This window comes from Salvelinus fontinalis, chromosome 11 (genome assembly GCF_029448725.1).
Source record: "Salvelinus fontinalis isolate EN_2023a chromosome 11, ASM2944872v1, whole genome shotgun sequence".
NCBI lineage: Eukaryota > Metazoa > Chordata > Actinopteri > Salmoniformes > Salmonidae > Salvelinus > Salvelinus fontinalis.
Window position 1 is genome coordinate 56,564,769 of NC_074675.1, and position 10,555 is coordinate 56,575,323.

A 10,555-nucleotide genomic window follows, 5' to 3' on the forward strand; every position below is an offset into this window, starting at 1 on the left:
TAACCTTTGATGATTTTCATCAGATGGCACTCGTAGGACTTCATGTTAAACAATGCATGTAAGTTTTGTTCGATAAGGTTCATATTTATATCCAAAAATCCCAGTTTACATTTGCGCGTTATGGTCAGAAATGCATTGTCTCAAACAAACATCATGTGATTTTGCAGAGAGCCACATCAATTTACAGAAATACTCTTCATAAATGTTGATGAAAATACAAGTTTTATGCATGGAATTAAAGATATACTTCTCCTTAATGCAACCGCCGTGTCAGATTTCAAAAAAGCTTTACGGAAAAAGCACACCATGCAATAATCTGAGTACAGCGCTCAGACACCAAAACAAGCCATACAGATACCCGCCATGTTGTGGAGTCAACAGAAGTACGAAATAGCATTATAAATATTCACTTACCTTTGATGATCTTCATCAGAATGCACTCCCAGGAATCCCAGTTCCACAATAAATGTTTGTTTTGTTCGATAAAGTCCATCATTTATGTCCAAATACCTCCTTTTTGTTCGCGCTTTTAGTTCACAAATCCAAATTCATGAGGCGCAGGCACTTAGTCCAGACGGAAAGTCTAAAAAGTTCTATTACAGTTCGTAGAAACATGTCAAACGATGTATAGAATCAATCTTTAGGATGTTTTTATCATAAATCTTCAATAATATTCCAACCGGACAATTCCTTTGTCTTTGGAAATGAAAAGGAACAGAGCTCGCTCTCACGGCCGTGCACGAGACTTAGCTCATGGCATTCTGCCAGAACCCTTAGTCAAACAGCTCTTATTCGCTCCTCCTTCACAGTAGAAGCCTGAAACAAGGTTCTAAAGACTGTTGACAACTAGTGGAAGCCATAGGAAGTGCAATATGACCCCATTTCCACTGTATCTTGGATAGGAAAAGAGTTGAAACACTACAAACCTCAGATTTCCCACTTCCTGGTTGGATTTTTTTCTCAGGTTTTTGCCTGCCATATGAGTTCTGTTATACTCACAGACATCACAAACATCACAGACCATTCAATGTTACTCCTAGGAGTTTAGCTTCCTCAACTAGCTCAATGGTCACAACCTTCACGTACAACTCCATTTGAGGTTAAGGTCTTAAATAATGTTTTTAACCAAATACCATACTTTTAGTTTTAGCTGTATTTAAGACCAGTTTATTATCGATCACCCGTTCTGATACTGACTGTAACTCCTTATTTAGAATTTCAGTAAGCTCACTGGCTTTGGGAGCTGACATGTAAAGTGGAGAATCATCCACATACATAGGAATTTTAGCTTTGTTTAAGACATTACATTACATTACATTACATTTAAGTCATTTAGCAGACGCTCTTATCCAGAGCGACTTACAAATTGGTGCATTCACCTTATGACATCCAGTGGAACAGCCACTTTACAATAGTGCATCTAGATCATTTTAAGGGGGGGGGGGGGGGGCAGAAGGATTGCTTTATCCTAGGTATTCCTTGAAGAGGTGGGGTTTCAGGTGTCTACGGAAGGTGGTGATTGACTCCGCTGTCCTGGCGTCGTGAGGGAGTTTGTTCCACCATTGGGGTGCCAGAGCAGCGAACAGTTTTGACTGGGCTGAGCGGGAACTGTACTTCCTCAGTGGTAGGGAGGCGAGCAGGCCAGAGGTGGATGAACGCAGTGCCCTTGTTTGGGTGTAGGGCCTGATCAGAGCCTGAAGGTACTGAGGTGCCGTTCCCCTCACAGCTCCGTAGGCAAGCACCATGGTCTTGTAGCGGATGCGAGCTTCAACTGGAAGCCAGTGGAGAGAGCGGAGGAGCGGGGTGACGTGAGAGAACTTGGGAAGGTTGAACACCAGACGGGCTGCGGCGTTCTGGATGAGTTGTAGGGGTTTAATGGCACAGGCAGGGAGCCCAGCCAACAGCGAGTTGCAGTAATCCAGACGGGAGATGACAAGTGCCTGGATTAGGACCTGCGCCGCTTCCTGTGTGAGGCAGGGTCGTACTCTGCGGATGTTGTAGAGCATGAACCTACAGGAACGGGCCACCGCCTTGATGTTGGTGGAGAACGACAGGGTGTTGTCCAGGATCACGCCAAGGTTCTTAGCGCTCTGGGAGGAGGACACAATGGAGTTGTCAACCGTGATGGCGAGATCATGGAGCGGACAGTCCTTCCCCGGGAGGAAGAGCAGCTCCGTCTTGCCGAGGTTCAGCTTGAGGTGGTGATCCGTCATCCACACTGATATGTCTGCCAGACATGCAGAGATGCGATTCGCCACCTGGTCATCAGAAGGGGGAAAGGAGAAGATTAATTATGTGTCGTCTGCATAGCAATGATAGGAGAGACCATGTGAGGTTATGACAGAGCCAAGTGACTTGGTGTATAGCGAGAATAGGAGAGGGCCTAGAACAGAGCCCTGGGGGACACCAGTGGTGAGAGCGCGTGGTGAGGAGACAGATTCTCGCCACGCCACCTGGTAGGAGCGACCTGTCAGGTAGGACGCAATCCAAGCGTGGGCCGCGCCGGAGATGCCCAACTCGGAGAGGGTGGAGAGGAGGATCTGATGGTTCACAGTATCGAAGGCAGCCGATAGGTCTAGAAGGATGAGAGCAGAGGAGAGAGAGTTAGCTTTAGCAGTGCGGAGCGCCTCCGTGATACAGAGAAGAGCAGTCTCAGTTGAGTGACTAGTCTTGAAACCTGACTGATTTGGATCAAGAAGGTCATTCTGAGAGAGATAGCAGGAGAGCTGGCCAAGGACGGCACGTTCAAGAGTTTTGGAGAGAAAAGAAAGAAGGGATACTGGTCTGTAGTTGTTGACATCGGAGGGATCGAGTGTAGGTTTTTTCAGAAGGGGTGCAACTCTCGCTCTCTTGAAGACGGAAGGGACGTAGCCAGCGGTCAGGGATGAGTTGATGAGCGAGGTGAGGTAAGGTAGAAGGTCTCCGGAAATGGTCTGGAGAAGAGAGGAGGGGATAGGGTCAAGCGGGCAGGTTGTTGGGCGGCCGGCCGTCACAAGACGCGAGATTTCATCTGGAGAGAGAGGGGAGAAAGAGGTCAAAGCACAGGGTTGGGCAGTGTGAGCAGAACCAGCGGTGTCGTTTGACTTAGCAAACGAGGATCGGATGTCGTCGACCTTCTTTTCAAAATGGTTGACGAAGTCGTCTGCAGAGAGGGAGGAGGGGGGGGAGGGGGAGGAGGATTCAGGAGGGAGGAGAAGGTGGCAAAGAGCTTCCTAGGGTTAGAGGCAGATGCTTGGAATGTGGGAAAGTGGGAAATCATCTGAAAATATAGAGAAGAGTAACGGCCCAAGGCAACTGCCCTGAGGAACACCACACTGTACATATCTGATGTTAGACAATCTTCCACCGAAGAACACTCTCTGGGTTCTATTGGTTAAGTAACTCTCCAATCATGTGATGGCAGGTGATGTGAAGCCATAGCAAATGAATGTTTTCAATAAGAATTTATGATCGATAACATCAAAGGCTGCACTGAAATTTAACAATACAACTCCAACTATCATCTTATCCATTTCTTTTAAACATTCATCAGTCATCGGAGTCAGTGCAGTACAAGTTGAGTGCCCTTCTCTATATGCATACTGAAAGTCAGTATTTAAAAAGTAGCATTTGTATTTGTTGAAACACAATTCTCTCCGTGAGTTGACTAAGAACAGGTAGCAAACGGATTGGTTGGCTGATAGTGCCAGAAAAGGGTGCTTTAGGTAGTGGAATTTCTTTAGCTGCCTTACTGTGGACACACCCTCCTTTAGGCTTTGGTTAAGGATCTGACAAATAGGGGTGCCAATACAGTCTGCTACCATTCTCTATAGTGTCCCATCTAGGTTGTCTATACCTGGTAGTAATACAGTCTACCATTCTCTATAGTTTACCATCTAGGTTGTCTATACCTGGTGGTAATACAGTCTGCTACCATTCTCAATAGTTCACCATCTAGGTTGTCTATACCTGGTGGTAATACAGTCTGCTACCATTCTCAATAGTGTACCATCTAGGTTGTCTATACCTGGTGGCTCATCATTATTGATAGATAACAATAGTTTCCCACCTCTCCAACACTAGTTGACCAAATTCAAAACAGAAATGCTTCTCTTTCATTATAAGATTTTTTAATTTAATTTAATTACAATTGGCATAAATAATTGGAAACTACTTCCAGTGCTGCATCAGGGTTCATTTCCTGATACACATCAAACCAACAGAGAAAATATGTTGTACGACCTCTTATGAGTTACTTTAGACCCAACCTGAGGCACTTTGGGTTTCCTTGTTATTTCCCCATTGTTATGGTCACTACAGCCAATGGGAATTGATAGAGCTTCGGAAGCAAAGCTCTGTAACGTGATGACGATGTGATCAATACAAGTGGACGTCACAGATCCAACACTATTGGATGTGATCAATACAAGTGGACGTCACAGATCCAACGCTATTGGATGTGATCAATACAAGTGGACGTCACAGATCCAACACTATTGGATGTGATCAATACAAGTGGACGTCACAGATCCAACGCTATTGGATGTGATCAATACAAGTGGACGTCACAGATCCAACACTATTGGATGTGATCAATGCAAGTGGACGTCACAGATACAACACTATTGGATGTGATCAATACAAGTGGACGTCACAGATCCAACACTATTGGATGTGATCAATACAAGTGGACGTCACAGATCCAACACTATTGGATGTGATCAATACAAGTGGACGTCACAGATCCAACACTATTGGATGTGATCAATACAAGTGGACGTCACAGATCCAACACTATTGGATGTGATCAATACAAGTGGACGTCACAGATCCAACACTATTGGATGTGATCAATACAAGTGGACGTCACAGATCCAACACTATTGGTGTCCACTCTTAGTTGGTTGCGTGATAACCTGGGTCATGTTACAGCCATTGGTCACAGATAGAAGGTTCCTCATGTGAGGACAACCAGTTGCTAACCAGTCAATGTTCAGGTCACCCAGATAATCAATCAATCAAATTGTATTTGTCACATGCTTCGTTAACAACAGGTGTAGACTAACAGTGAAATGATTACTTACGGATCCCTTCCCAACAACGCAGAGAGAAAGATAATAGATACATTATAGAAAAGTAAAACACTTAATAATAAAAGTATTTATAAATACACAATGAGAAATGATAACCTGGCTGTATACATGGAGTACCAAGTAATAACTTGGCTGTATACACAGAGTACCAGGTAATAACTTGGCTGTATACACAGGGTACCAGGTAATAACTTGGCTGTATACATTGGGTACCAGGTAATAACTTGGCTGTATACACTGGGTACCAGGTAATAACTTGGCTGTATACACAGAGTACCTGGCAATAACTTGGCTGTATACACTGGGTACCAGGTAATAACTTGGCTATATACACAGAGTACCTGGCAATAACTTGGCTGTATACACTGGGTACCAGGTAATAACTTGGATGTATACACTGGGTACCAGGTAATAACTTGGATGTATACACTGGGTACCAGGTAATAACTTGGCTGTATACACTGGGTACCAGGTAATAACTTGGCTGTATACACTGGGTACCAGGTAATAACTTGACTACATACACTGGGTACCCGGTAATAACTTGGTCATATACAGTACATAGGGTACCAGTAACAACTTGATGTGTAGGGGTATGAGGTGGTTGAGGTAGATACAGTGCCTTCGGAAAGTATTCAGACCCCTTGACTTTTTCCACATTTTACGTTACAGCCATCATTGAAGGTCCCCAAGAACAAAGTGGCCTCCATCATTCTTAAATGGAACAAGTTTGGAACACCAAGACTCTTCCTAGAGCTGGCTGCCCGGTCAAACTAAGCAATCGGGGGAGAAGGGCCTTGGTCAGGGAGGTGACCAAGAACCCGATGGTCACTTTGACAGAGCTCCAGAGTTCCTCTGTGGAGATGGGAGAACCTTCCAGAAGGACAAGCATCTCTGCAGCACTCCACCAATCAGGCCTTCATGGTAGAGTGGCCAGACGGAAGCCACTCCTCAGTAAAAGGCACATGACAGCCCGCTTGGAGTTTGCCAAAATGCACCTAAAGAATTTCAGACCATGCGGAACAAGATTCTCTGATCTGATGAAACCAAGATTGAACTCTTTGGCCTGAATTACAAGCGTCACATCTGGAGGAAACCTGTCACCATCCCTACGGTAAAGCATGCTGTGGGGATGTTTTTCAGCGGCAGGAACTCGGAAACTAGTCAGTATCAAGTCAAAGATTAACAGAGCAAAGTACAGAGAGATCCTTGATGTAAACCTGCTCCAGAGCGCACAGGACCTGACTGGGGCGAAGGTTCACATTCAAACAGGACAACGACCCTAAACACAGAGCCAAGACAACGCAGGAGTGGCTTCGGTACAAAATATTCTGCAAAAATGTCTAAAAACCTGTTTTTGCTTTGTCATTATGGGGTATTGTGATGTCATTATGGGGTATTGTGATGTCATTATGGGGTATTGTGATGCCATTATGGGGTATTGTGATGTCATTATGGGGTATTGTGTTTAGATTGATGTGGGGGAAAAAAACGTTTTAATACATTTTAGAATAAGGCTTGTCGTGGTAATTTTCTGTATTACTAAAAGAGGAGAGTTTACAAACCACACACAAGTCAGAGTTATATTTTAAAGTCCATCTTTAATTATATGAGCTTCACCATAGCCCTTTTGACTCTCAGATCAATTCAGTGTCTATAAATTAATTCTCTGAGAGTGCTTACAAAAGAATACTTAGTATCTTTTATAGCCAAGATACACCCTTCTCAACTCACATGATGAACCACAGATCTCAGAAGCTTCACAAAGGGCCTTTTACTTGAGAGAGGAGTATCCCATAGCCAGATAGCATTAGCTATAAATTATCATTCAGTTTGCTCTCTAAGACGAGGTTCTAATCTCGTTCTTGGTACTTCATAGTACCAAAACATTACCTCATCCAATGGCATAAATCAATTGTCAATTCTAGATACGCCCATCTCAAATACACCCCCTCCTGGACAAGCTCACGGAGGGGAGTGAGCCTCTAGGTCATATACTATGAAAGATAAGTGCGACATCAGAGAGGACATACAATGGTTCCAGACACTGCCATACTCTTCCCCCCAATGGGAAAAGGAGGGAGTGACTGGCGTACAGACATGGTGGAGCCCTTCACATGGTTTAACAGATACATTCACATATGAAGACAATGTTCAAGCCTGACTTCTCCCTTTCTGATATTCTGCCTATTACCAGACATGTTAAAGACAAGCCTGATCTCTCCCCTCTCTGGGACACAAGTGACTTTTCCCGAGAGAAGAAAGAAAAAATGCAACTGCCGACAGTAGACATTCTAACTGACAAGTATCTCACATAAGCATATTACGAAAGTAAATAAAACATCTTATTTATCTATGTTACCTAACTAATTCTGATTCAGCTACGATAGGCTGTAACGTAACAAAATGTGGAAAAAGTCAAGGGCTCTGAATACTTTCCAAAGGCACTGTATGTACAAACAGGTAGGGTTAAAGTGACTAGGCAACAGGAAAGATAATTAACAGTAGCAGTGTGTGATGAGTCAAAAGAGTCAGTGCAGAAAGGGTGAATGCAGATAGTCCGGGTAGCTATTGGTTAACTATTTAACTAGGTATTTATCAGTCTTATGTCTTGGGGGTAGAAGCTGTTCAGGGTCCTGCTGGTTCCAGACTTGGTTCATTGGTACCGCTGGCTGTGCAGAGAGGACAGTCTATGACTAGGGTGGCTGGAGTCTTTGACAATTTTTAGGGCCTTCCTCTGACACCGCCCAGTATAGAAGTCTTGGATGCCAGGGAGCTCAGGCCCAGTATTGGTGTACTGGGCCATACGCACTACCCTCTGTAGCACCTTGCGGTCAGATGCCAAGCAGTTGCCATACCAAGCAGGGAGGTAGCCAGATGTTTTCAGTGGTGCAGCAGTAGAATATTTTGAGAATCTGAGGGCCCATGCCAAATCTTGGAACTTGAAGCTGTCAATCTGCTCCACTACAGCCATGTTGCTGTGGATGGGGGCGTGTTCGGCCCTCTGTTTCCTGTCGTCCACGATCAGCTCCTTTGACTTCCTGACGTTGAGAGAGAGGTTGTTGTTGTCCTGGCACCGCACTTAGTTGTGTTATGTTGGGCTGAAGCTACTGATCCTGAAGCTTGGCTCTCTCATTCCTCCCAGGCTTTTGGGAGGAAGGCTGGACAATGAGCCTGTCGTAGCAGATGTAAGCAATGTTCCCATGCTCTCTGGCCGCTTTCCTAGCTGGGGTAGGTTATTTCTCCCTTTCCTAGCTGGGGTAGGTTATTTCTCCCTTTCCTAGCTGGGGTAGGTTCTTTCTGTCTCTGGCGCACAGCTTCAGAGAAGTCCTGGTTGAGGAAAAAGGTTGGTTCCTCTCAAGTTATTGGCTCTCTCAAAGAACAGAAGAGACATTTTGTCCTTAAACCTTAGGAACTTCATCACTATCGGCCTGCTGCTGTCACCCGGCCTGGGTTAAAGGTTTCCAGACCTGTGGGCGTGGCTCCAACTCAATCTTCCTATGATCCACCTGCAGCTTTTCTGGGATAATTTTTTTCTGACATTCTCCTCAGACTCTGCCCAGTTTTCACGTGGAGACTCTAATATGCTACCCACAACAATGTTAGTCCACCGGGACTGTCCCTGTAGTCTGATTTCCAAGAGTCATTGTTAATAATGATTGACAGACATTGCTGATGTTATCTGGAGTGGACTTTTTGTAGACATCTAGTTGCAAGTCTCTTTCGGGACATCCGGTTATATAGCGAGCACCCTTTGGTCCAAGGCCAATTAAACACAAACAACTTTTTAAGTAAGAACTTGGCAGGTCTGAAACAAACAAAAAAATAAATTCACATGAGTTCCACACAGCTTAGCTTCACCCATGCTCTACCAAGGTTTACCAGGACACAGTGTGTTGACTTACTATAGCAGCTATGTTGGACTGCTGTACTTCCAAACAATATGTAGGCAAGTTGTTTAGGATTCAGACCAACTCAAACAGCCTAATTACATGTATTCATCCATAGCAGAGCTATGTATTTAGAGAGTTGGGCCGTTGAGGTGTCTGAATTATGAGACATTCTATAACAGCCATGTTAGAACCCCATTAACATGACACTACAACATTCTATAACAGCCATGTTAGAACCCCATTAACATGACACTACAACATTCTATAACAGCCATGTTAGAACCCCATTAACATGACACTACAACATTCTATAACAGCCATGTTAGAACCCCATTAACATGACACTACAACATTCTATAACAGCCATGTTAGAACCCCATTAACATGACACTACAACATTCTATAACAGCCATGTTAGAACCCCTTTAACATGACACTACAACATTCTATAACAGCCATGTTAGAACCCCATTAACATGACACTACAACATTCTATAACAGCCATGTTAGAACCCCATTAACATGACACTACAACATTCTATAACAGCCATGTTAGAACCCCATTAACATAACACTACAACATTCTATAACAGCCATGTTAGAACCCCATTAACATGACACTACAACATTCTATAACAGCCATGTTAGATCCCCATTAGCATGACACTACAACATTCTATAACAGCCATGTTAGAACCCCATTAACATAACAATGTGAATATTTAAATAATGCTATGTAACTGTCTAGAATTAGAACCATATTCAACATTCTAAAAGGTGTCCAAACTCTCTAAACATTTGGCTCTGATCCACTAGAGCTCTCTAGCCCTTCTCCATGAGGTGACCTCTGATCCACTAGAGCTCTCTAGTCCTTCTCCATGAGGTGACCTCTGATCCACTAGAGCTCTCTAGCCCTTCTCCATGAGGTGACCTCTGATCCACTAGAGCTCTCTAGTCCTTCTCCATGAGGTGACCTCTGATCCACTAGAGCTCTCTAGCCCTTCTCCACGAGGTGACCTCTGATCCACTAGATCTCTCTAGCCCTTCTCCACGAGGTGACCTCTGATCCACTAGATCTCTCTAGCCCTTCTCCATGAGGTGACCTCTGATCCACTAGAGCTCTCTAGCCCTTCTCCATGAGGTGACCTCTGATCCACTAGAGCTCTCTAGCCCTTCTCCATGAGGTGACCTCTGATCCACTAGAGCTCTCTAGCCCTTCTCCACGAGGTGACCTCTGATCCACTAGATCTCTCTAGTCCATCTCCACGAGGTGACCTCTGATCCACTAGAGCTCTCTAGCCCTTCTCCATGAGGTGACCTCTGATCCACTAGATCACTCTAGTCCATCTCCACGAGGTGACCTCTGATCCACTAGATCTCTCTAGTCCATCTCCATGAGGTGACCTCTGATCCACTAGAGCTCTCTAGCCTTTCTCAATGAGGTGACCTCTGATCCACTAGAGCTCTCTAGTCCTTCTCCATGAGGTGACCTCTGATCCACTAGAGCTCTCTAGTCCTTCTCCATGAGGTGACCTCTGATCCACTAGAGCTCTCTAGCCTTTCTCCATGAGGTGACCTCTGATCCACTAG

At 44.6% G+C, this 10,555-nt stretch overlaps 1 protein-coding gene across 1 annotated transcript in view; it reads left to right on the forward strand.

The window, feature by feature from the left end:
- LOC129865976 (toll-like receptor 2) overlaps positions 1–10,555 on the forward strand; it is a 48,024-nt gene that overhangs the window by 10,143 nt on the left and 27,326 nt on the right. The gene's annotated exons all lie outside the window — the stretch shown is intronic.